Source organism: Canis aureus, chromosome 27 (genome assembly GCF_053574225.1).
Source record: "Canis aureus isolate CA01 chromosome 27, VMU_Caureus_v.1.0, whole genome shotgun sequence".
In the NCBI taxonomy this organism is placed as follows: Eukaryota; Metazoa; Chordata; class Mammalia; order Carnivora; family Canidae; genus Canis; species Canis aureus.
The window spans coordinates 12,758,413-12,785,493 of record NC_135637.1 but is presented as its reverse complement, the minus strand read 5'-3'; the positions used below and the strand labels follow the sequence as shown (position 1 = coordinate 12,785,493).

Here is a 27,081-nt window from a genome sequence, read left to right as displayed (position 1 = left end):
TAAGTGCTAAGGAAGAAATAGTGTCAGGGGATAGGAGGGAAGGGCTACTTTAGGTAGGGTAGTCTCAGATGCCTCCGTGTCGTCACGAAGGCCCTCCATGGCTCTGGGACTAATCTGGCCTCCCCAGGCTGTGGTTTCTCTGCACATCAGCAGTCATGGCTCATTTCGGGTCCTCTCCACCAGCCTTCAGAAGGACAGGGATTCTCAGCAATGGGTCCCGGCTTCCCTTTTCCTTCTCCTCTCTCTCTAGGTGAGTTCACCAATTCCTGTGGTTTTGAAAGACCATCTTGATGCCGTGAAATCCCATCCCCAGATTTCTACCTGTGGCCTCGACCCTGCTCAGAGGTCCAGAGTCACAGATCCGTAAGGCTTGTTCAACATCTCTATTGGGATGCACACACATTTACCTTCACATGTTTGAAAGTAAGTTTTCCATCCTCCCCCTGCAGTCTGTCTCTGCCCCCAGCTCTGGTCTTTTGTCTCAGAATAAGAACCATCCTCATCCATCCAATAACTCAACACAGAAGCTGGGTATCACCCTTGACTCCTCCGTCCATCCCCTCCCCAGCCATTGGCAGGTCCCCCTGATCTCTGCAGAACCCATGGGGTCCAAGCCACTGTCTTTACTCCTGGACAGTTGCAGTGGCTTCCTTGCTGGTCTTTCCACTGATACTCCTGCCCCCTTCCAAATCATTCTCAAACCCCCACTTATGACAGTTATAAAACCTATCCATGGTTTTCCCAGACCTCAGCGTAAAATCCAAAGCCAGATCTTGTGTGATCTGGCGCTCACTTACCTTTCCAATCTCAGCTCACAGCTCTCTCCCTCCCTCTCACTGCTTCCCAGCTCCCTTGAGACCAACATGGTGTGTTTGCTAGCACAGCCATAACCAGGTGCCACAAACTGGATGGCTTGAACAACAGAAATGTATAGTCTTGTGGTTGTGGAAGCTAAAAGTCTGAGATCAAGGTGACCACATGGGGGTTTTCCTCCCAGGCCGGTGCAGGAAGGATGCATTTGACGCCTCTCCTTGCACATGGAGATCTGGCAAATCTACTTCCGAGCCTGGACAGGCAGTACGGTGCAGAGGTCTGTGCCGCGGCCCTGCGTTCAAACCCCAGCTCCACTGCTGCCTTGCGGAGTGATCTAGGGAAGCCTATGTGACATCTCTGAGCAGCGATTTCATCTCCAAAATGGAGATAGTAGCAACATCAGCCCCTTGAATCCTGTGGGAGGATTCAAGGAACTGGAGCTTAGCTCAGCTGAGTGGGTGCAAATAGTGGTCTGCTCTCTGGTGGCCACTGTACTTATCTCTGTCACTGCCCCCTGGCTATGCAATTCGAAGGTGGGGACCATTTTTCTTCATCTGCACAAGGCCTGGCCCAGAGGAGCCCTTCAAAGCTGGACCGTTCAAATGAATGAAGGAATGAAGGACTGGACAAAGCCAGCAGAGTAAAACCAAGCACACTTTGCATGACTGAAGGCCCGCGAAGGGCAACGTCACCTGTACAATGCCAGCGCCTCGCCCCTCCCCTAGAACGTACTTGCTTGCCCAGTGAATGAGGAAGGGCAAAAGGAAGAATGCACACAATGTCTGAGGGGTTCGGGAGAGGGCGGGGTGATTGTGACTCAGCAGACCGGAAATGGCTGTGGGGACAAGGTGGCAATCGAGATCGACCCTGGAAGGACAGAGCGGGCTCGCCTACCCTGTGGCCTCTGTCTCTGGAGCGTTAAAGCAAATAGGGAGAAAACTGCCTTGAGCAATTCTGCCAGAGGAATGTATCCGTGAGATGCCTTCAGATACAAGTAAGAGAATCCCCACGGACCACGACTCACACGGTGAGGGGCTTATCTCATGCAGGGAGAATGGAGGTAGGTCCGGTCCTGAATGGGTTAACTGAGTGGTTCAGTAACCTCACCGAAGACCCAGTACAGAAGGCTTCCAAGGGATTTGCCCTCGCCTTCCATGGTTCATTTCCCAAGACTGAGGATGGACTTCACCACCCCTACAAACTCAAAGAGGGTGAATATCCAGACAACTGTGCTACTCTCTAACAAATAGGTGAAATCATGATTGGTTGTAGCCAATCAGGATTGGTAAGATGGTCATATGATGAGATTATGGCCAATGAGATAGAGAGGGAAGTCTGCTGGGGGTTTCTGGAAAAGATTTTACCCCCGCTGCGCGGGAGGGCGGTGAAAATGAGAAAGTTCTTTCTATTCCTGTCTCCTTCCTTCTTTCCTTCCTTCTCAGAATGCCTCCATGTGAGGCTGTGATGCTTGGTGTCACAGCAGCCATTCTGTGACCCAGAGGGACAATGTTGCCGACATGCCGAGGATGGCAGAGCAGAGAGAAAGAACCTGGTTCTTTTTTTTCTTTAATTATTATTTTTTAAATTTTTATTTATTTATGATAGTCACAGAGAGAGAGAGAGAGAGGCAAAGACACAGGCAGAGGGAGAAGCAGGCTCCATGCACCAGGAGCCCGATGTGGGATTCGATCCCGGGTCTCCAGGATCGCGCCCTGGGCTAAAGGCAGGTGCCAAACCGCTGCGCCACCCAGGGATCCCAAGAACCTGGTTCTTGACGATGTAGTTGAATCACTGAACTGACACTAGGATTGCTTACCTCCAGAGAGCTAATTCATGCAATAAATAAACCGTTATCACTTTGGTCCCATTGTAGGGTATTCTATTATTTACAGACTGAAGCATTCCTAATAGTCTCTAGCTCTAACCTTACTTCCCTCTATACACTTCTTTGGGGGTAATAAATAAATTTGAGGCTGCTGACCCTCTTTTCTGCCATGTGGAAAGAGATCACTTGAGAATAAAATCAATACAGCAAAAAAGGAGAGGGGAGAAATGAAGAGGGACTGGATCTAGCTATGCCAGAAAGGAGCTCTAACTCCCAGACTTTGCAGTTACATAAGCCAAGAAATTCCATCTTCCTGGTCTCCTACTTTTTTTTTTAAATCCAGGGTATTTGGGGATCCCTGGGTGGCTCAGCGGATTGGCACCTGCCTTCAGCCCAGGGCATAATCCTGGAGACCTTGGGATCAAGTCGGGATCCTTGCATGGAGCCTGCTTCTCCCTCTGCCTGTGTCCCTGCCTCTCTCTCTCTCATGAATAAATGGATAAAATCTTTAGATAGATAGATAGATAGATAGATAGATAGATAGATAGATAGATAGATAGATCCAGGTTATTTTGGGGCACTTGGGTGGCTCAGTGGTTGAGCATCAGCCTTGGGCTCAGGTCGTGATCCGGGGTCCAGGGATCCAGTCTCTCATCGACCTCCCCGCAGGAACCTGCTTCTCCCTCTGCCTGTGTCTCTGCCTCTCTTTGTCTCTCATGAATAAATAAATAAGATCTTTAAAAGAAATAAATCCAGATTTTTTTGATTTTTTGGAATTGAAAGAGTCTCGACTTATATACTGTGTCCCAAAGTGCCATTTCAGGGTCTTTCCCCCTCCCATGCCCAGATCATCACAAAGTGTTTGTCAAGGAAATGAATTTACTACTTTTTTTTTTTTTTTTAATTTTCATTTATTTATATTAGTCACAGAGAGAGAGAGAGAGGCAGAGACACAGGCAGAGGGAGAAGCAGGCTCCATGCACCGGGAGCCTGATGTGGGATTCGATTCGATCCCGGGTCTCCAGGATCACGCCCTGGGCCAAAGGCAGGCGCCAAACCGCTGCGCCACCCAGGGATCCCTGAATTTACTACTTTACCTCCTCTTTCCTGCATCCCAGACTTTCGGAAGCTACTTATCCCCACCACAGTCATATTACTGGGTGCCTACAGTGAGCAGAGCATTAGACTAGACCATGAGTTCTTACAAAGTGAAGGCCTTAGTCAAGATCATTCAGGCACAAGTAGGAAATCCAGGCCCAACCTATAGAAGCAAAAAAAGGGAATTAACTCTAGTTAAGGGAAGTCCAGAGGTGGAGCTGGCCTTAGGAACTGTGGTCTCACACCTGGCCAGCTCACTAACCACCCAGAGCTGTTTCCCTCCAGATTGACCTCACTTTTCCATCCAAATGCAGGCTTCCTCCAGGTGGAGGCTGATGAGGAAGGTGGGACCGCCCCCATGGCTCCAGGTGCTATTCACACTGGCTCACCAGCACCGGCTCACCTGCACCTTCTCTCTCCTGCCTCCACGTAGAATCCCATGACTTCATTTTCTTTAGCCCAGTCTGGGCCACATGCTCCCATCTGGGACAACCACTCTGACTCTGATGGATCATACAGAGGCCAATTGCCACAGCACTGTGGCCTTAGGGCAATGTGACCCTGATGACCTTGTGCGGAAGAGAAAGGTCATCAGAGAAAGGAAGGGAGCTATTATGGAAAAAAAGGGGCGTCAGGAATGCAGGTCCTGGTGGATGGAACAGCTGACATCTATCATAAAGCCATCCCACTACAAACCGGGACTTAAAAAAATCTTAATGGATTTCACTAACTGCTTTCGGACTCATTAAATATTTTTTTGCACCTGTTGCAGCACGCCACAAGCTATGTGTTAGGACCTGGGGCAATAAAGATGACAAGGCAAAAGTCCCTAGTCCTACAGACTTCACAATTGAGTAAGTGACCAGATATGTAAATTGATACTGGGGTTCACTGTCATAAATTACTATGCTCTGGGAACATGAGAAAGGGTGCACTTCATTCTCCCCGGTTGTGGGGATTAAGGAAAGCTACGAAAGAGAAGTGCCATTTGAGCTAAGCCTTGAAATTCAAGTTAGGAGATTGGCAGGTGGAAGGGGTGGGCCAGTCCTTCAGCAGAGGAAACAGCAGGAGCAAAGCCACTGAGGGGAGGAAGTGCCTGCTAGATCTTAGGAGAGCTTCAGGAGTGCCTCAGCTGGCTAAAGCAGGGATGTCATACCTTTGTGTACAGTTGTGGGCCCTCAAAGATGGCCACATCCTCATCCCCTGAGCCTGGGCATATTACCTTATATGGCAAAAGGGACTCAGCAGATGCGATTGAGTTAATGATCTTAAAATGGGAAGGTTATCCTGAATGATCCAGGTGAGACTAAATGTAGGCACAGAGGTCCGTATCAGAGGGATGTGGGAGACCACAGCAGTAGGAGGTGGTGTGGCAGCAAAAGCAGAGGGAGACAAGGCCATGTAGGGCCAAAGGCCAAGGAATGTGAGTGATATGCAGAAGAGGAAAAGACAAGGAACAGATTCTCCCCTAGAGCCTCCAGGAGGAACAAGGTAGGCTAACACCCTGAAGTCGGCCCCATAAGACTCAGTGTGGATCCCTGACCTCTGTAACGGTAAGACAATAAATTCGTGTGGTTTTAATGCACCAAAGTTGTGGCAATTTGTTAGAGAAACCATAGGAAGGTAATACAGGTAGGGTGGGCGATGGAAAGAGACTAGGATCAGATCATGAGGACCTTGTCTATCAATTCCAGGAAATTTGGCCTGGTCAGTCAGCATGTCCGAATCCCTTGGCCACCCTAATAGATTAATAAAAGGATATGTGACACATTTCAGCCCAATGAGCACTGGCCCTAGGAATTTTGCGGTAATCCTGTCTTCTGGGATTGCCAAACTGGTCAGAATGGAAGCTTGTAGCTAGAGGGGGCCATCTTTGCTACCATGTAAGGAGGACTTGCCTGGGAATGTAGTCAATGGAGGATAACATTGCCGAAAGATGGAGAGGGACTCCCCAAGTCTAATACATTCTTCAGCCAATTTGTGCAAGGCTTTTGTGCCACTTGAAATGGAGATTCATGGGGAGAAGTGAGTATGATTTTTTTTTTTTTAAGTAGACTCCACACCCAACATGGGACTTGAACTCAAGATGCTGAGATCAAGAGTTACATGCTCTTCCAACTGAGCCAGCCAGAATTCCTGAGTGGGTATGATTTTTATTGGACACCTGTTCTCAAACTCACTCACAAGCTCACACTAGCTGGCCTCAGTTCCTCTCTGGCTGTGGTAGGAGACTTTGATTCTTGCTACGTGGGCATCTCCATAAATTACCTGAGTGTCCTTGTGACATGGCAGCTGCCTTCTGCTAGAGTGAGCTGAGGAAGGGAAAGCAAGAGTGCCAACCCAAGATGAAAGCCGAAGGTTGTTTTGTTTTGTTTCAAGATTTTATTTATGGGCACCTGGGTGGGTCAGTGGTTGAGTGTCTGCCTTTGGTTCAGGTTGTGATCCTGGGGTTCTGGGATCGAGTCCCCCACATCAAGCTCCCTGCAGGGAGCTTCTCCCTCGGCTTATGTCTCTGTCTCTCTCTGTGTGTCTCTCATGAATAAATAAATAAAATCTTTTAAAAATATATTTTATTTATTTATTTGAGAGAGAAAATGAGAGCGATCACAGAGGGAAAAGAAGAGGAAAAGCAGACTTGCTGCTGAGCAGGGAGCCCAATGCAGGGCTTGATCCCAGCGAGTTGAAGGCAGACACTCAACTGACTGAGCCACCCAGGTGCCCCAGCCAAAGGCTTTTTATTTTTTATTTTTTTAAAATTTATTTATGATAGTCACAGAGAGAGAGAGAAGCAGGCTCCATGCACCGGGAGCCCGACGTGGGACTCGATCCCGGGTCTCCAGGATCGCGCCCTGGGCCAAAGGCAGGCGCTAAACCGCTGCGCCACCCAGGGATCCCCCAAAGGCTTTTTAATAACCTAATCTTGGAAGTGACATACCATCATTTCCACCATATTCATTATGTTTGAAGCTAGTCACTAAGTCCAGCCCAGTCACAAGGGGACTAGGGTTAAGCTTCACTTCTTTTTTTGTTTTTGTTTTTAAATTTTAACTAAACTGCTCCCCACATGGGGCTTGAACTCACAACCCGGAGATCAAGAGTGGCATGCTCTACCTACTGAGCCAGCCAGGCAGCCCTAGCTTCAACTTCCTTAAAGGGAGGCATATGGGAGGATTTGTGGGGCATAATTTTTTAAACCGCTATACCACCAAACTTCCCCCCTGATATGTCATTCAAGAGATTCCGGTCACATGATTCTACCTGAACCAGTCACACTGGGGGAACGGATTATCCTAAGATTAGTCACTTCTGGGGCTGGGTTCAGTTTCCTTGGGGCTCAAGGCCGCTTAGGGGAAGGGAACTGCCTGAACAAAATTAGTGTTCTGGGAGAAAGGAAAGAATGGGTACCAGTGTGGAACCGGCAGTGAGTGTGCCATAGGCAGTACCCTGGGTTAGCGGGGAAGGCAGGGGAGAGGTTTCAAAGGAAGAGGAGCTAAATTTAATACTTAATTAAGCCCCAGATTCTTTAGTAGTATATATTTACAAGAGGCAGAGGGAGAATAAAATGAACGGTGTTTCCTTTCTGACTTGGAACCCTGTTTGGTCCCCTCTGCCCTAGAAATTTTGTAATTTGTGTTCTCTACAGAGACACAATAATCCTTTTTATCACTGGGTCTTTGCAAAAATGCTATTTCATAATGAAAGTCAAGGTTGTGCTAATTAAAGGATCTAACATGAAGCCCAAACAGTTTTTTTAATTGAGTGAAATTCACATAACATAAAATTAACCGTTTTAAAGCGAACCTTCAGTGGCATTTGGTATATTCACAAGGCTGTGTAACGACCTCTGTCGAGTTCCACAATGTTCACACACATCCCTGCCCCCAAACCCTGGACCTATTAGCAGTCACTCCCCAATGACCCTCCCCCAACCCCTGGCAACCGCCAATCTGCTCTCTCTCTATGGATTTGCTTGTTCTGGGCATTTCATACAAATGAAATCATAGAATATGTGGCCTTCTGTGTCTGTCTTCTTTCATTTAGCATCATGTTTTTGAGGTTCATTCATGATGGTATGTTTCAGAACCTCATTCTTTTTATGACTGAATAATATTCCACTGCACAAATACACGTTTTGTTTATGCATTCACCCAATTATAGACATCTGGATCATTTCCACCTTTTGGTTACTGCGAATAGTGTGCTGTTACGAACATGCATGTACGTATATTATTTTGAGTGCCTGTTTTCCATTTTTTGAGGGAGGGTGTACACCTGGGGATGAAATTGTTGGCATCATTTTATGTTCCCACCAGCAGTGTGTGAGGAGTCAGTTTCAATCTCTTCATATCCTAGCCAACACTTGTTATTTTCCATTATTTTGCCAACGTAATAGGTATGAAATGGCAAAGTAGATTTTAGAGGTGCCCATTAATTACCTAATCATTTATCTCGACCAACAGGGTCAAAATCTTGTGTTTGATTTTTCTTAAGCAAGGTAAAAAGAATGTAGGCTTCCATCCTTCATCCTTCCCAGTAAGAGCTGGTTTTTGAACAATTTGAGGGTGGAACTATCCTCCTAAATGCTCTTAGGCAGTTAAATTCACTAAAATGTGCTTCAAAACCAATCAGGGGGCACCTGGGTGGCTCAGTCAGTTACGTGTCTGCCTTTGGCTCAGGTCATGATCCCAGGGTTCTGGGATCAAGCCCTGCATGGGGCTCCCTGCTCAGTGCAGAGTCTGCTTCTTTCTCTCCCTCCGCCCCTCCCCCCTGCTTGTGCGCTCTCACTCTCTCTCTTAAATAAATAAATAAATAAATAAATAAATAAATAAATAAATAAATAAATAAAATCTTTAAAAAAGAAAAATAACAAAGGAAGAATAGTGAAAGCCTATGCTGACAACAGTGAGCCAGTTTCCTAAATAACTATCAGAAATGTGGAAAGAATTGTTATCTCCTTGTTACAACTGAACAAAGCAGGAAAAAAAAGAAAAGCAGCCAGAAACCAATCTATGACATGTATTTGTGTTAATTTAATCATGATCAGAAGAATTTAATGGAAATGGGCCATTAGAAATTAGATATATCTAATATGTATATTTATCTGCCTGTCTATAAAAATATGGATTTCTATGGATATTGATCTATAAATATGGACATTTCTGGGCTCATTTATGTTGAACTTGCTGTGCTGTCTGTATTTATATAGGTAAATAGATACAGGTGTATGAATACAATTGAACCTTGAACAACATGGGTTTGAACTGTGCAGGTCTGCTTATTTGTGGATTTTTTTCACAAAGTACAGTAGAGTCAATGTATTTTCTCTTGCTTATAATTTCCTGTTTTTTCTTTTTTAAAGATTTTATTTATTTATTTAGCAGAGAGAGAGAGCCAGAGAGCACAAGCAGGGGGAATGGCAGAGGGAGAGGGAGAAGCAGGTTCTCCACTGACTAGGGAGCCCAATGCCGGGGCTCCCTCCTGGGACCCCTGAGATCATGACCTGAGCCAAAGGCAGATGCCTAACCAACTGAGCCACCCTGGTGCCCCTATGATTCTCTTAATAACATTTTTTTTCTCTAGCTTACTTTATTGTAAGAATACAGTATATAATACATATAGCCTACAAAATATGTATTAATGAACTCCTTATGTTACCAATAAGGCTTCCAGCTGTCAATAGGCTATTAGTAAAGGTTTTGAGGAGTCGAAAGTTATATGGGGATTTTTAACTGTGCAGGGGTTGATGTTCCAGCCCTGCGTCGTTCAAGGGCCCACTATAGACTATAAATAATAGTGAAAGGGAATATAAGGGAAGGGAGAAGAAATGTGTGGGAAATATCAGAAAGGGAGACCAAACATAAAGACTCCTAACTCTGGGAAACGAACTAGGGGTGATGGAAGGGGAGGAGGGCGGGGGGTGGGGGTGAATGGGTGACGGGCACTGAGGTGGGCACTTGACGGGATGAGCACTGGATGGTATTCTGTATGTTGGTAAATTGAACACCAATAAAAAATAAATTTATTATTTAAAAAAAAGGCCCACTGTATATCTCTTTTATTTTGTCATTCATTTCCCTGGTTCTCCAGGAGTTCATTTTACTTTTTTTTTTTTTTTTTTCCAGTAAGCTCTATGCCCAATATGGGGGTTGAACTCATGACCCAGAGATCAACAGTCACATGGTCTTCTGACTGAGCCAGCCAAGACCTCCCAGGAGTGCATTTAAAAAACATAACACAGGGGCGCCTGGATGGCTCAGTGGGTTAAGTGTCTGCCTTTGGCTCAGATTGTGATCCCAGAGTCCTGAGATTGAGTCCTATATCAGGATCTCAGCTCAGTGGGGTGTCTGTTTCTCCCTCTCCCTCTGCAACCACACCCCCCTGCTCGTGTTCACTCTCTTGCTCGCTATCTTAAATAAATAAATAAAATCTTAAACACACACACACAACACATAGGGGTGCCTGGTGGCTCAGTATGTTGAGCACTCTTGGTTTCAGCTCTTGGTTTTGGCTGGGGTCATGATCTCAGACTCTTGAGATCAAGCCAGGGATAAGGCTCTGTGATCAGCATGGAGTCTGTTGGAGATTCTCTCTCCTTTTTCTTCCCCCTCTGCCCCTTCCCCTATAGTGCATATGTGCTCTCTCTCTTATATATAAATAAAATCTTTTTAAAAGCCCACCCATGGGCAGCCCCGGTGGCTCAGCAGTTTAGTGCTGCCTTCAGTCTAGGACCTAATCCTGGAGACCCAGGATCGAGTCCCATGTCCGGCTCCCTACATGGAGCTTGCTACTCCCTCTTCCTGTGTCTCTGCCTCTCTCTGTCTCTTTCTCTGTGTGTCTCTCATGAATAAATAAATAAAATCTTAAAAAAATAAAAGCCCACCCTCCACACACATAGCTTCATTTAAAATCTGTTAATTTTCATAATTATTAATTCATCTAAAATAAGTGGGGTGCCTGGGTGGCTCAGGTGGTTAAGCAACCAATTCATGGTCTCTTCTCAGGTCTTGATGTCAAGGTTGTGGGTTCAAGCCCCACACTGGGCTCTGTGTTGGGCATGGAGTCTATTTTTTTAATTTTTTTCTAAAGATTTTATTTATTTATTCATGATAGACATAGAGAGAGAGAGAGGCAGAAACACAGGCAGAGGGAGAAGGAGGCTCCATGCCGGGAGCCCAACGTGGGACTCCATCCCGGGACTCCAGGATCATGCTCTGGGCCAAAGGCAGGCACTGAACTGCTGAGCCACCCAAGGATTTTTTTTTTAAGATTTTATTTATTCACTCATGAGAGACACAGAGAGAGAGGTAGAGACATAGGCAGAGGGAGAAGCAGGTTCCATGCAGGAAGCCCGACATGGGAATCTATCCCAGGAGCATGGAATCACGCCCTGAGCCAAAGGCAGATGCTCAACCGCTGAGCCACCCAGGCATCCTATTTGGGCTTATTTCTAATGGAAGGAAACAGATGACAAAGAAACCACCAAATATATATCTAGTAGTGATAAGTGGTATGAAGAAAAAGCAGATTATTGGGTACAGAGTGATGGGATAGGTTGCTGTTGTACACAATGGGGTGCTCAGGGAAGCCCTCTCCACTTAGAAGGATCCAAAATGAACCCAAAGATCCAAATAAGGTAAAGGACTGAGCCATGTATATACCTGGAGGAAGGACATTCCAGGCAGAGGGAGCAGCAAGTGCAAAGGCCCTGAGGTGGGGTTGTGCTTGGCATGTTGGAAGGCTATCAAGGAGGCCAGTGTGGGGGGGCTGGAATAAACAAGCACAAGAGTGGAAGGAGTGGAAAACTGAAGAGGTAGTGAAGGTCCAGATGTTTAGGACCTGGTAAGCCTGTGGCGCATATTAAGATGTAAGAGCCATAGGAGTATTTTTTAGCAGAAGAACCACAGGCTATGACCTGTGTTTTTTTTAAACTGGGTGTTGTTTGGAAAATAGACTCAGTGGGGTAAGAGTGGAAGCACAGAGACACGCGAGGAGCCCCAGGCAGGCATGGGAGAGAGAATGCAGCTGGGATAAGAGTGGAAGTCCCTATGGGAGAAACAGGCACACCTGAAAATGGAGTACTGCTGGTCGGCAGTGAGGAAAAACTAGCCCAGGACAGCTCTGCAGTGCTGTTGCTGCTTTACCTGAACATGGCAAGACTGGAGGTAGACGTTTCTGAGGTGGGCATGTTGGGAAGAGTGGGCTGAGCTACTACTCTAAGAAGCCCACTAGAACCCTTGATGGGAGAGGTCAGGGCTGCAACCAGCAGTTCACCAGGGTGAGGCTGGGGAGGGGGCATTGCCAGGAATTGGGATGCATTGGCCCCAGATTGGATGAGCCTCTCTGGGAGTGTGGAGGCTAGGAGGGGTGTGGCCATGCCAGGGAGGTTAGGAAAGGTGAGGGGGTACTGTGAGAGACTCCAGCGCAGAGAGCCAGGTGGCACAACTGTCTTCAAAAGGAGGGAGTGGGGGGATCCCTGGGTGGTTCAGGGGTTTGGCACCTGCCTGCTGCCCAGGGCGTGATCTTGGAGACCGGGAATCGAGTCCCACATCGGGCTCCCTGCATGGAGCCTGCTTCTCCCTCTGCCTGTGTCTCTGCCTCTCTCTCTCTCTCTCTCTTTCTCTCTCTCTCTGTCTCTCATGAATAAATAAAATCTTAAAAAAAAAAAAAAAAGGAGGGAGTGGTCAGCCAGGAGGAAGTCTGCTGATATGGCTAGAAAGGGGGGATTCTGCAGTGGGACAGCCATGGCAGCTGTTGAGGGAAGTGTTTCTTTGATGTGGTGGGCTTAGGAGAGAAGGGCAGTGCAGGAGGGGGACCTGAGGGCAGGCAACTCTGCTCAGTGGAGGGCAGTGCAGGAAGGAGGAGGTAGCCCAAGGCAGGGAAGTATCAATAGAGGATTACTTTTGTAAAGACGACAGGTAATTGAGTTTACTTTAAAAAAAATTTTTTAAATAAACTCAAAAATTAAAAAGAAATATTTAGTGGCCCCTGGCTTACTCAGTCACTATAGCATGTGACTCTTGATCTCCGGGTTGTGAGTTCAAGCCCCATGTTGGGTGTAAAGTTTACTTAAAAAACTAATAATAATAATTTAAAATTTTAAGAAGATGAGAGGTATTACAGCATTTGGTTTTGCTGAAGAAAATGAGCCAGAAGAGAGCAGAGCACTGGGGATGTCCCTCAGTAGGAGGGAGATGGTAGGATATAGATAGAATGTGCCATCTATTAGAACAGTGAACCCTTGGAACACCTGGGTGGCTCAGCGGTTGAGTGTCTGCCTTTGGCCCAGGTCATGATCCCATGCTCCCGGGATAGAGTCTCACATTGGGCTCCAGATGGGAAGCCTGCTTCACTCTCTGCCTGCTTCACCCTCTGCCTGTGTCTCTGCCTCTCTCTGTGTCTCTCATGAATAAATACATAAATAAATCTTAAAAAAAAAAAAAAAGAACAGTGGACTCTTCTACAAGTGCAAATAATGTTTCTGTGGATGAGCCTGCTACTGAACTTTTAATTTGAACTCCTTTGGGTTCATCTAATGATCTAAGAATATTTCCCATGTTCTCTTAGCTCCAAAGCCACCTGGCAGTGGTTTGTTATTACTACTTTTTTTATTATGGTAAAATATACATGAAATTTATCATTTTAACCTTTTTTTTTTTAATTTTTTTTTATTTATTTATGATAGTCACAGAGAGAGAGAGAGAGGCAGAGACACAGGCAGAGGGAGAAGCAGGCTCCATGCACTGGGAGCCTGATGTGGGATTCGATCCCGGGTCTCCAGGATCACGCCCTGGGCCAAAGGCAGGCGCCAAACCGCTGCGCCACCCAGGGATCCCTTAACCATTTTTTTTAAGAGAGACTTGTTTGAGAGAGAGAGCGAGAGCATGTGCATGTGAAAGTGGTGGGAGGGGCAGAGGGAAAGAGACTCTCAAGCAGACTCCCTGCTGAGCACAGAGCTCTCCTTGGGGCTTGATCTCACTACCTTGAGACCATGACCTGAGCTTAAATCAACAGTCAGGTGCCTAACTGATTGAGCCACCCAGGTGCCCCCATTTTAACCATTCTTAAGTGTATGGGGTCATTGGCATTAATTACATCATGACTATGTCTAACACTTTTTCATCACCTCAGTAAATATCAACTCTTATTATTTGTTGGGTGAATTCCTAGTACAGGGTGGTTTGGCCAATTGGTGCTCTCTTATCACTGCAATGGAAGAGGTAGGTTATGATTACTGTATGTTTCTGGTCATTCTGCTCCAATATTAGTTCAAAGTATATAAAGCATGTTGAGGTGGGAGTGGGGAATGCCCAGTGGAAGTGCATTAGGATGTCAGCATTCCAAAGAATGATTGACAATATGTGAATATCCTTATGTGATCCTCACACTGGCCTGTCCACATGCAGTACGTAGAGGCTTTCCCAGAGCTGTAGCAACTCAGGAATACTGGGCTTTGCCTAGAATTTGAGAAGTTATGAATCTACCTCCTCAGTTCCTGACTACCTGGGGCTTTCCCAAGAGGCCAAGTTGGCACCAATCCAGCCTCATTTTTGTTGTTGTAATTGGGCCTCTCATCTCTGCCACTTCCGTTTGTCTGCAGAAGGTGGCACAAAACACTAAGGTCTCCATATGCCAGGACACTCATGGCCTCTTTAGGTGAGGGTGGGGAGTGAAAGAGATCAGAAAGGGAGGGTCCTGAAGGAGACATAGAGGCACAGGCCCCCACATACCCGTCACGACCCTTCCCCATAGCCTCTTGCCTATCTTTCCCTCTGAGCCAATACAGAGGGGGTAAGCTCATTCTACTCTTATTTTTCATTTGCAAGGATATAGAGATGAGTGGGGATGGGTCTATCACTCAATTACTAGAGGTCAGTCTACAAAACACAACTTCCAAATCTTAGCATGAAATAGCCTATGTTTAAATGTAATCCATCCATTCAGTGGAAACCTATTCAGCCTTAAAAGGGAAGGAAATTCTGCAATGTGCTACAACATGGATGAATCCTGAAGGCATTGAGGTGAGTGAAGGAAGCCAGAAACAAGAGGACCAATATTGAGTGATTGCACTTCCATAAGGTACTTCAAGTAGTCAAAATCATAGAGAGAGAAAGTAGAAGGGTGCTTACTAGGGGTTGGGGTAGAGGGGAAAGGGGGAATTAGTATTTAATGGGGAGCAAGTTTCATTTTGGAAGATGAAAAAATCCTGGAGATGGATGGTGGTGTTGGCTGCCCAACAGTGTGAATGCACTTGATGCAACTAAACTACACACATAAAGATGGTTATGATGGTAAATTTTATGTCATGTATATTTTGCCACAAGAAAAAGAAAGAGCCCAAGTGGCAGAAAATAGATTAGTGGTTGCCAGGGGCTGAGGAAGGGGGAATGGGGATTGATTGTCAATGGTTATGGGATTTCCTTTGGGGATGATGAAATGTTCTAAAATTATACTGTGGTGATGGTTGTACAACTGCAAATATACTAAAAACCACTGAACTGTACATATTCAAAATGGGTGAATTACAGAGAATGTGAATTAGATCTCAACAGAGCTGTTAAAAGAAGAGTCCAAGTTGGACATCTTAGGAAAAGTGCTAAAATAACAGATTCTTTTCTTTCATTTGCCTTCATTCTCCCTCTTCTTCCTGCTTTCTTGGCCTTCATTTTTTTTTAATATTTTCAAGAACCTACTATCTAGATGCCTTTCCCCTTCTTATATCTTACATTGTTGAGTATTCTGCTGACCTTTAATGACCTTTGAGGCCTGGAGGACAGGAAAGACCACTAAGACCACTAAGGTCAGGCTGGAATAAATGGTGTATTTGTCAAGTGGAATAATAATATTGCCCAATAAAAATAAGATCAAAGCATTTAACCAGGCCTATGAGGGAGAAAAGTTGAATATCATAGTCTCACAGACCATACCAAAAATCAAGATGAAAGCTGCAAATTTCAGCCCCATGCCTAGTCATCTTATCTCTATAAGCAGGAGTTGGGCCATTCAGCATGTGGCCCATTCTCCTTTCATTTTCCTGGAACATAACCTCTCAAAGTTCCCTTGCAGGTGCTTGGCTGGCTCAGTCAGTGGAGCATGCCACTCTTGATCTCCTGGTTGTGAGTTTGAGTCCCACATTGCATGTAGAGATTACTTAAAAATCTTAAAAAAAGGGATCCCTGGGTGGCGCAGCGGTTTGGCGCCTGCCTTTGGCCCAGGGCGCGATCCTGGAGACCCGGGATCGAATCCCACGTCGGGCTCCCGGTGCATGGAGCCTGCTTCTCCCTCTGCCTGTGTCTCTGCCTCTCTCTCTCTCTCCCTGTGTGACTATCATAGATAAATAAAAATTAAAAAAAAAATCTTAAAAAAAAAAAAGTTTTCTTGCAACTTGAGAACATCTAATGTGGCCCTCCTGGTCAATGAAGGACAATGAGGATGAGTTTCCCAAGGTTATATGATTATATTTCTGGAGAATCAGTGTGTTACTTGGGGTCCTCCAGAGAAACAGAACCAATAAATTCTCTATATATCCACATATAGAGAGATTTATTGTAAGGAATTGGCTCGTGTATTTATAGAGGCTCAGAAGTCCCACAATTGCCATCTGCAAGCTGCAGCCCCAGGAAAGTGGACGGTATAGTCCAATTTCAAGTCTGAATGCCTTAGAACAAGGAGCATTGATGCTGTTAGGTACCAGTCTGAGGGCAGAAGACCAATGACCCAGCTCAAGTGGTCAGTCAGAGAATTCTCCCTTCTTCTGCACTTTTATTCTAGTTAGGTCCTCAATGAATTGGATGGTACCCACACACAGTGAGGAGGGCAATCTGCTTTACTCAAGCTACCAACTCAAGGTAATCTTTTCTGGAAACCCTTTCATAGACACACCCAGAAATAATGTTTCACCAAATATAGCTGGGCATCCCATGGCCCAGCCAAGCTGACACATAAAATTAACCAATACAATCCGCTTTGCAGAAAATATATATGGTGCTATTTTCATCAGGATGCTTCTAGCAGTCCTGAGTGAGATGGCCAATAATCTGGAGGTTTGAAAGTCATCAGATTGTTAAAAGTAGGCTTCTCAGCTTTCTTCTGAATACTGAGAGGAGTTTTGTTACAGAAAAAAAAAGTTTAAATAGATTTTCTAATTATCCCATCCCTGATTGTGATAGATTACAAAAAAGGGCCACAAAATCTTTCCTCCCTGCATGCCTCTTCTTTTCAAAGTAATTTTGTACTTTGTTCCATCAAGTGATAGAGTCTATTTCCCCACCCCTCAAATCTAGGCTTGGCTTTGACTAATGTGACATGGCAAAATGTGACGTAAGAAGAGACAACGAAAAGTGCCTGTGCATTAGGGGAGTCAGGGAAACGGGCAGACCCATTCATCCCCGTTATGATCAACACAACGTGGCCACATATTTCTAATCACTCTGCAGGCTGTTCTTGGGACCCATGTGACAATGGCCATGTGAATGAGCCCAGGCCAGCCTGCAGGATGATTAGAAATATGTGGCCATGTTGTGTTGATCATCCCCCAGCTGACCTAGAGCCAACAGCCAGAGTCAGTGAGGCCATTCTAAACCATCCAATTCCAATCAAGCCAGCCCAGAAAAGAATTGTTCAGCCAACTTATAGAATTTTTTTTTTTAAAGTTTGTTGGGATCCCTGGGTGGCACAGCGGTTTGGCACCTGCCTTTGGCCCAGGGCGCAATCCTGGAGACCCGGGATCGAGTCCCACGTCGGGCTCCCGGTGCATGGAGCCTGCTTCTCCCTCTGCCTGTGTCTCTGCCTCTCTCTCTCTCTCAGTGTGACTATCATAAATAAATAAAAATTAAAAAAAAAAGTTTGTTGTTTTAAGCCACTATGTTGGGGGGGGTATTTTGTTACACAGCAAATGCTAACCAATACACAAATATTTAGGATGTTTTTAAAAAAACTTACAACAGCTTTAAAAAAAATGATGTGTTGTGATTGTTAGAAATTGCAATAACAGGGGAACTCAGGTGGCCCAGTTAGGTGGCCAGCTCTTGGTTTCTGCTCAGGTCATGGTCTCAGGGTTGTGGGATCAAGTCCTATGTTGGACTCCCTACTTAGCAGGGAGCCTGCTTGGGTTTCTCTCCCTCTGCCTCACCCCACTTACATGTACATGTGCATGCGCGCTCTCTCTCTCTCTCTCTCATCAATCAATTAATCAATCTTTAAAGAAAGAAGGAAGAAACAGTAACAGGATTCCTGAGTCATTTTCAGGGTACCAAAAGCTTATCCATTGCTTATTTGATGCATGAACACTTGTCCAGTATTGAGACGCTGAGGACAGACATAAGCCACATGTGCAATGGAAGAGAACAGGAGTGCTGATCACAGGAGTGTGAATCCAGCTCTCACAGGGCTTCAGCAATAACCTCCTCAAGCCTGCCGAAGTCTGGTGACTAAGCGTAGTTCCCCAGGAGGCCCCTTGCGGTTTCCTGGCTTCAGTGTCTCTGATGAACTAGACTGGCACTTTCCCGAATGCCGGTAAGGTCATATCACAAGCTATTAACCAGAAGAGAAGTAAGCTTTATTCAGTGAGTGAATGTGAACTCCACCCAAATCACGTGTGATGGAAACACATGGGTAAAGCAGGCTAGTTGTCCAGCTGTCCCTCTCACTGCCTGGAAATGTTTGGGTCATTAGGGGGTGGCCTTGGATGTTGGACCCACCATTCTGGCCTGTGGTTAGTAGTCATTAGCAGGTCTAAATAGGAAGTATATGCTATTTCGGGCCCAAATAAGCAAACATGTTTTAACTGAGAACTATTATCTATCAAATCAAGTGAGCTCAGGTTTATTAAGTGCCTACTACAGATAGACTTAGTAGGTGGCAAGGATGAATGGATCTGCCTGTTTCCCTGACTCCCCTATTTGGCTGATCTAGCATTTCAGTACAAAACAATACAAAGGTGGCAAAAAGGGAAGTGGAGGCAGTGTGTGTGTGTGTGTGTGTGTGTGTGTGTGTGTGTGTGAAAAGTTTCTGAAACTGGCCCTTTTTTCCTATGGGAATCAGGATTTACTGCCTAGAGGTTGAGAATGACAGTTTGTGGTGGAATAAAACAAAATTAAAGTAGTATGGACAGTAATTGATCTTACTTTGGGAAAACAGGGAAGGGAAGTATGTGAGGGAGTCAGTGGTGAGTAACTTCGGGTGGCTCAGGCCACTACTCGTGTCACCACTTCTACAATGGGGTGAACGCCAAAGGAAATCCTACAAATAAAAGCCCTTTAGGAGCCATGAAGTGTTGTATAAACAGTAGTTACTCTTACCAATGCCCTAACATTCTATTTTTTTAAATAAAGGTAATATCTGCACAGGGTAAAATAAATTTCCAAAAATAAATTTTCAAACAGTGCAAAAGGTATATAGCAAAAACCTCTTCCTCCTCCCTAGCCTCCTAGTATTGTTTTTTTTGTGCCCCATCTAATCTAGATGTATGCATATATACAGTTTAAAAATACATATATATAGTCACACATACTTTCCTTTTGTTTAGCCCAAGTAGGTGTATGCCATACAAAATAATCTACACATTTATTTTTTTTATTTTTTTTAATCTACACATTTATTTATTTATTGTTCTATTATTTTATTTTTCATTTTTCTGCTTTTTGGCTTAACAAGTTTTCCCTCAGCTTTACTGAAATATAATTGGCAAGGAAAAATGTATATATTTAAAGTATATAACATGATGATTTGATCTACGTAGACATTGTGAAGCGGTTCTCACAATTCAGTGAATTAATTTTTCATCTTCCACGGTTATCATTTTTCTCTTTTTTTGAAACCACCGCTTTTTTTTTTTTTTGAGGTTTCATTTATTTATTCATGAGAGACACAGAGACATAGGCTGAGGAAGAAGTAGGCTCCCTGCTGGGGAGCCTGGGAGTCTGATGTGGGACTAGTCCCCAGGACCCCAGGATCACGCCCTGAGCCGAAGGCAGATGATCAACCACTGAGCCACCCAGGTGCCCCTAAACATAAGAGGTTTTTCAAGATCCTTTCAGATCAGTGTAAATAAAGATCTACCTCTTTCTCACTGAACAGCTGAGAATATTCCATATTCCACTGCATTTGGGATACCCTATAAGGCATTTAACTTCTCCCTGCGGATGGGGCTTCTATTCTCTGTTCCAAACAACATTGCAGTGATTATTGTGTATTCATCTCTTCACCTTTGTTGGGCCAAAGGAAAGGTGCACTTTTAGTTTTGACAGGCTCTGCCGCTGTAGATGGTGACTTTTACATTTGTCACCTCTCTAATCAAGCAACAGGTAGTCGATGGGGTGCCAGGTCACTAGAACCTTGCATTTGATGAAAACAAGAAGGGGTGTTTGTTTTTCCCAGAGCCCACTCAGACTTTCACTATTTTTATATGGTAAAGTGGTTTAGAGACCAAATCATTGTACACAGACTGCCTGGGTTCAAATCCTATCTCTAACTTATTTTATTTTATTTTATTAAGATTTTATTTATTCATGAGAGACACAGAGAGAGGCAGAGACACAGGCAGAGGGAGAAATAGGCTCCTTGTGGGGAGCCCGATGTGGAACTCTATCCTAGGACCCTGGGATCATGACCTGAGCCAAAGGCAGACACTCAACCACTGAGCCACCCAGGTGGCCCTATTTTATTTTTAAAGATTTTATTTATTTGAAGGTGCCTGGGTGGCTCAGTCAGTTAAGTGTCTGCCTTCAGCTCAAGTCATGATCCTGGGGTCGAGCTCTGAGTTGGGCTCTCTGCTCACGGAGGAGTCTTCTTCTCCCTCTCCCTCTGTGTGCTCTCTCTCTCAAATAAATTAAAAAAAATCTTCTTCAAAAAAGATTTATTTGAGAGAGAGTACGTACAAGTCAGGGGAAGTGCAGAGGGAGAAGCAGACTCTGTACCCAGTGGGGAGCCTATACAGGGCTTGACCCCAGGTTCCTAAGATCATGACCTGCTAGCTCTAACATTTAATGAATGTGACCTTAGGCAAAGTGACTTAACCTTTTTGTGCCTCAGTCTCCCCATCTGTCACATGGGACTAATAATCCTATCTACTTCATAGGGTTATGCAGGTTTTCTCAACCAATCTTGGTACTATTCACATTTGGAGCTGGATAATTCTTGGTGGTGGTGGTGGGTGGGGGCCTCATTCACAAGATGCCAGTAGCATTTTCTCTTCAATTGTGACAATTAACAATATCTCTAGAGATTTCCAACTGTCCTCTGAGGGACAGCGCAAAACTCTCCCCTTCCATTGAGAATCAGTGGGTATTGTGAGGATTAAGTGAGTGAGTTATTATGTAGAAAGCAGTTAGAGTAGAGCTGGCCCATAGTGAATGCTGTAAAAGGGCCTGCAATTGTTATTCATTCTTGTTCTCTAGTCCTGGCCTACCTTACGGAAAATAAATAGTTTTGATAATATAGGGGCTTAAGCAAGACAGTGAGGATTGGTAAGCCCATATCTGACTCCACTCTGAGACAAGAATCCAAGTCTTTATTCTAAGATGATAGGTCAGCAATGCTAGTATTAATTATAGTCTGATCCCTCTGGGGGTTCCGCTGTAGGGTTCCCAGTATCTTGTAGCAAACTTAACAAGATCCTATGCTAATGGCCACTTCAGCTGTCACCAGTGCTGCACACAACCATTTTAAATCCCCTCCTGCATTCTCCACATGGTGCATGCTTCAAATCTCTGGGTTTCCATAAATCTGTGGCCCCTGGAACAAGCTGCCCGCAAAATTCACCCAAAATAAGGGGCGAGTGAAAACAAAAAAAGAGAGAATGAGGAAAAACAAAAGGCTGCGTTTCTTTAAATTTCTGGCTCTGCACAGCACAGGCATTTCCACTGAAAAATAAAGAATTCTGTGTCTATTTCAGCTGACATCCAGCTTTTGCTTCGTGAATAATGTCACCGCATCATTATTCTGTTCCACAAGGTAAAACAAAATGAGCAACTTAACAACCAGAGTGTGCTTGTGTGGAGGAAAGACTCATTTAAAAGCTTTTCAGATAATGTTCCTGTTGTTCCCTACTATTTTGTCACCCCCCCCACACACAAGTTTTTTCAAACCTATGGGAAAGTTGTTATTTTGCACACAAGGTGTATAAATAATGCCCTCCTGGAAGGGCTCCACACTGTACATGAAATCTTTTTTTATTGCTTTAGTCTTTTGGGATTCCTGGAGTGTCTACAAATAGATTAGCCTCTAAGAATTCTGAGTAACCATGGTTAGAAAAAAACACTGGTTTAATTAGCCATGGTCCTATTTTTGAAATTACATCTGCTCTTTTTTTTTTTTTTTAAATGAAGATTGATCTATGCAAAAACTTGAAGAGGATGGACTTGGGGGGTGCATGTTAGTTTTGATTTGAATTAATTTTCATGCTTTTGAAAGTGAAATCAAGAGTATTGAGTGAATAATGTATCATCATACATTAAACATGATCAAATGAAGAGCGTTGAAAAGTAATGATTGGAGAAAAATGAATTGCTGGAAATACTGGATCATCTGATGTATGCTGCTGTACTGAGAAACAGAAAATCATTCTTTGCATTTCAGCTTTGCATGGCTACATCCGTTTTTCACCCCCAAATGCTCAGACTTGATTAACCATTGAAGTGATAAAAATTAAAGGGCCATGTGGCTTGCTGAAGGGTCACTGAAGATCACTGAAGGCTCTGAAGTGACTGAAGGGTCACTGAAGAAAGCAAGTATGGATTTCACAGAACTAGGTTCCCAACTTTGAAAGTCTTTATATGCTTCCTCACTTGACACTTTCTTCATTTCTGAAATAGTGGTCAAAATGGCCACAACTCTTTTTTGAAGTTTAAATTTAAGTAATATTTCTCAATGTCAGAACTCTTTCAGAACAATGTTCTTCATTACCTTTGATGACAACTCTCCGGTGACACTTGTTGGTTTGGTTTAAACGGCTGCCTAAAAATCACTTAGGAAGCATTCAAAAAATTAATTAATTAATTAATTAATTAATTTTTAAGATTTTATTTATTTATTCATTCATGAAAGACACACAGAGAGAGGCAGAGACACAGGAAGAGGGAGAAACAGGCTCCATGCCGGGAGCCCGATGGACTTGATCCCAGGTCTCCAGGATCTCGCCCTGGGCCAAAGGCAGGCGCCAAACCGCTGAGCCACCCAGGGATCCCCAGCATTCAAAAATTTAAATTCTATTGGTTATAATATTCTGATTTCAGTATTTGTCTTTAAATAATTCTTTTTTTAATTTTAAAGATTTTATCTTAAAAAAAATTTTTTTTGAGAGTGAGCGCACATGTGTGCACAAGTGGGGGTAAGGGCAGAAGAAGCAGACTCCGGGCGAGCAGGGAGCCCATTGTAGGACCCCCAGGATCACAATCTGAGCCCAAGGCTGACACTTAACTGACTGAGCTATTCAGGTGCATCTTAAAGATTTTAAGTCATCTCTATACTCAACAGGGGGCCTGAACTTACAACCCCAAGATCAAGAGTTACATACTCCCACTGAGCTAGCCAGGTGCCTCTTTAAAGAATTCTGAAGGGGCACCTGGGTGGCTCACTGGTTGTTTCTGCCTTTGGCTCAGGTCATGATCCTGGGGTCCTGGGATGGAGTCCTGCACTAGGCTCTCCGTAGGAAGCCCGCTTCTCTTTCTGCCTATGTCTCTGCCTCTCTCTCTCTCTCACTGTGTGCCTATCATAAATAAAATAAAATAAAATAAAATAAAATAAAATAAAATAATAAAATAAAATAATTAAAAAAAAAGAATTCTTAACACATGTGGAAATCATAGGAAATACAGGTTTTTTTTTGGGGGGGGTCATCATGTCTTTTGCTGCATGACAAATTACCCCAGAATTTATTGACTAAAACAACAAAAGGGCTGGGATTTTGATGTGGCTAAGCTGAGCACCTCTAACTCAGGGGCTCTAACAAAGCCTATTAAGGTGCTTTGATCAGGACTGCAGCCACATCAAGCCTTGACTGGGTGATGAATCACTTCCAAGCTCGACCAGACCACACCGCGTTGGCAGCCATCAGGTCCTTACTGGTGTGCTTGTGGATAATTCCTTGCCATGGAGGCTTCTTCAAAAAAGTGAGTGAGAGAAGGCAGTCCAAAATAAAAGCCACAGTCCTTTTATAATCTAATCTTGGAAGTGGAAACTCAAATTTTTTTCAAACTTTTTGTTGGAAGGAAGCCACTAGGTCAGCTCATTGTCACTTGGTGGGGATTTCACAGGGTCTGACTGCCAAGAAAACAGGATCATATAGGGTGGTCCTATAGGCTGCCTACCACATCGTTTTTTTTTAAAATATTTATTTATTTTAAAATAAACACATGCATGCAAGTGGGGCAGGGAGGGGCAGAGGAAGAGAGAGAATCTCAAATGCACTCCCCCCACTCCCTGGCTGCTGAGCACAGAGCCTGATGTGAGGCTTGACCCCCAAGATCCTGAGATCATGACCTGAGCTGATACCAAGAGTCAGATGCTTGGGACACCTGGGTGGCTGAGTAATTGAGCGTCTGCCTTCAGCTCAGGTTGTGATCCCGGGGTCCTAAGATTGAGTCTTGCATTGGGCTTCCTGCGAGAAGTGTGCTTCCTCCTCTATCTATGTCTCTTATCTTTCTCCCTGTGTCTTTCAAGAATAAAGAAAAAAAAAAAAGTGGGATGCTTAACCAACTGAGCCACCCAGCTGCCCCATACACAATTTTGTTGAAAGGTTCACGATCCTGGCATTTGCATTTAAAGCTAGACCCCTCTGATGTCACAGTTGCTATTAAATAGCCACATCTTTAGATGTCTAGAATGGAGATGAAGGGCTTGCAATAAAACATTTTTTGGTTTTGGGTGGTGATCATCCTTTGCCAAAGAAAACAGGGGTGTGTGTACAGAATAGACTCCACAGTAGAGATTCTCTTGGTTTCCATTTTATTTTTTTTTTAAAGATTTATTTATTTATTTATTTATTTATTTATTTATTTATTTATTCATAGAGACAGAGACAGAGAGAGAGAGAGAGAGAGAGAGAGAGAGGCAGAGACACAGGCAGAGGGAGAAGCAGGCTCCATGCAGGGAGCCCGATGTGGGACTCAATCCCCGGTCTCCAGGATCACGCCCTGGGCTGTAGGCAGGCGCTAAACTGCTGAGCCACCCGGGCTGCACATCTTGGTTTCCATTTTAATATAAAAGCAGAGGGGTGCCTCAGTGGCTCAGTGGCTCAGTTGGTTGAGCAGCTACCTTCAGCTTGGGTCATGATCTCAGGGTCCTGGGATCAAGCCCTGCATCAGGCTACCTGCTAGCCTGCTTCTCCCTCTGCAGCTCCTCCTTCCTTTGCACTTGTGTGCCCTCTGTCAAATAAATAAATAAAATCTTAAAAAAAAGAGATTTTAATGATAAACCCTTAACCATTCCAGATGTGGATGTAAAATGGCAATCACTTTGGAAAAGAGTTTTGTACTATCTTTAAAAAGTTAAAAATATGGGATCCCTGGGTGGCGCAGCGGTTTGGCACCTGCCTTTGGCCCAGGGCGCGATTCTGGAGACCCGGGATCGAATCCCACATCGGGCTCCCGGTGCATGGAGCCTGCTTCTCCCTCTGCCTGTGTCTCTGCCTCTCTCTCTCTATCATAAATAAATTAAAAAAAATTAAAAAAATTTTTAAAAAGTTAAAAATATAAATTTACCAGACCTGCCAACATTCCATTACTAAGCATCTGCTCAAGAGAAACAAAAACATATAACCACATGAAGACATATGTTTACAAAAACGTTCATAGCAGCATTATTTATAATAGCCCCAAACTTGAAACAATCTAAAGGTCCACCAACTGGTGAGTAGATACACAAAATATGATATGTCCATACAATGGAATACTACTCAGTGATAATAAGTAATGAAACATTGATACATGCTAGGACATAGATTAACCTCCAAAACACTAACATATGCTAAGTGAAAGACGGCAAAGACCACTTATTGTTAGAGTCCATTTACGTGAAATGTCTACAGTAGATAAATTCATTGAAAGTAGATTAGTGGTAGTTGGGGTTGAGTATAAGGATCCTTTTGGGGTGATGGAAATGCTCTGAAATTAATGGTGATGGTTGCATAACTCTGAATTTACTGAGAATCATTGAATTGTATACAAAATGGATAAATTCTGTAATTTGTAAATTATACGTCAGTAAATTGCTAAATATATTTTCAATGATGGTAAAAACTTTCTCAGCCTAAATGAAATCCAGTTTAGTTATCAGCTTCAGGTTTTCTTATTCCACTTCTATCTTCCACCTGTCTGCAGTTTGTTCCTAAGATTGAATTCTGGGATCTTGGTTCCAGATATGGTTAAAACCATTAAACCAAAGTTGATTATATTCCTATTATGGTCCTTCTTTTCTTTCTTTTTTATTTTTTTAAGAGGGCACCAGCAGGGGTAATGGCAGGGCAGGGTGAGGAAGAAGCAGGCTCTCTGCTGAGCAGAAAGCCTAATATGGTGTTCAGTCGCAGGACCCTGGGGTCGAGACTTGAGCTGAAGGCAGATGCTTAACCCACTCAGCCCCCTAGGTGCCCTTATTATGGTCCTTTTTTCTTTTTAAGATTTTGAGAGAGAGAGAGAGAGAGAGAGTGAGAGAGAATGTGAAAGGGGGGAGGGGCAGAGAGAGAAGAGGAGCAGCAGACCCGCAGCTGAGCAGGGAGCCCCACACGGGGCTCAGGGCTCGATTCCAGGGCTCTGAGATCATGACCTGAGCTGAAGGCAGAGGCTTAATGGACTGAGCCACCCAGGCATCCCTCTCATCTGGTTTTCTAACCTCGATTTCCTTTGGGTTAATTTTTAAAGGATTTTGCAACTGTTGGTTTAAAAGACTTTTTTTCTTCTTCTCTCTTTTTAGAAAGATTTTATTTATTCATGAGAGATGCAGAGAGAGAGAGAGAGAGAGAGAGAGAGGGGGGGGGGGGCAGCAGGCTCCATGCTGGGAGCCTGACGTCGGACCCTATCCAGGACTCCAGGATCACGCCCTGGGGCAGAAGGCAGGCGCTAAACCGTGGAGCCACTCAGGGATCCCATCTTTTTCTTCTCATCCTTCTTTTTTTTTATTTATTTATTTATGATAGTTACAGAGAGAGAGAGAGAGAGGCAGAGACACAGGCAGAGGGAGAAGCAGGCTCCATGCACCCGGAGCCTGATGTGGGATTCGATCCCGGGTCTCCAGGATCGCGCCCTGGGCCAAAGGCAGGTGCCAAACCGCTGCGCCACCCAGGGATCCCTCATCCTTCTTTTTACCCCAGATAGGAAATAAAGCTAATTTCCTACTTTCCACGTATTTGCAGAATT

At 44.4% G+C, this 27,081-nt stretch overlaps 1 long non-coding RNA gene across 1 annotated transcript; it reads left to right on the top strand.

Annotated features, from left to right (window-relative positions):
- Positions 1-1,096: 1,096 nt before the first annotated feature.
- Positions 1,097-26,832, top strand: LOC144299862 (uncharacterized). Its single transcript, XR_013366518.1, has 3 exons — positions 1,097-1,807; positions 4,051-4,590; positions 26,639-26,832. It is a non-coding gene; the product is annotated as an uncharacterized LOC144299862 (long non-coding RNA).
- Positions 26,833-27,081: the final 249 nt, after the last annotated feature.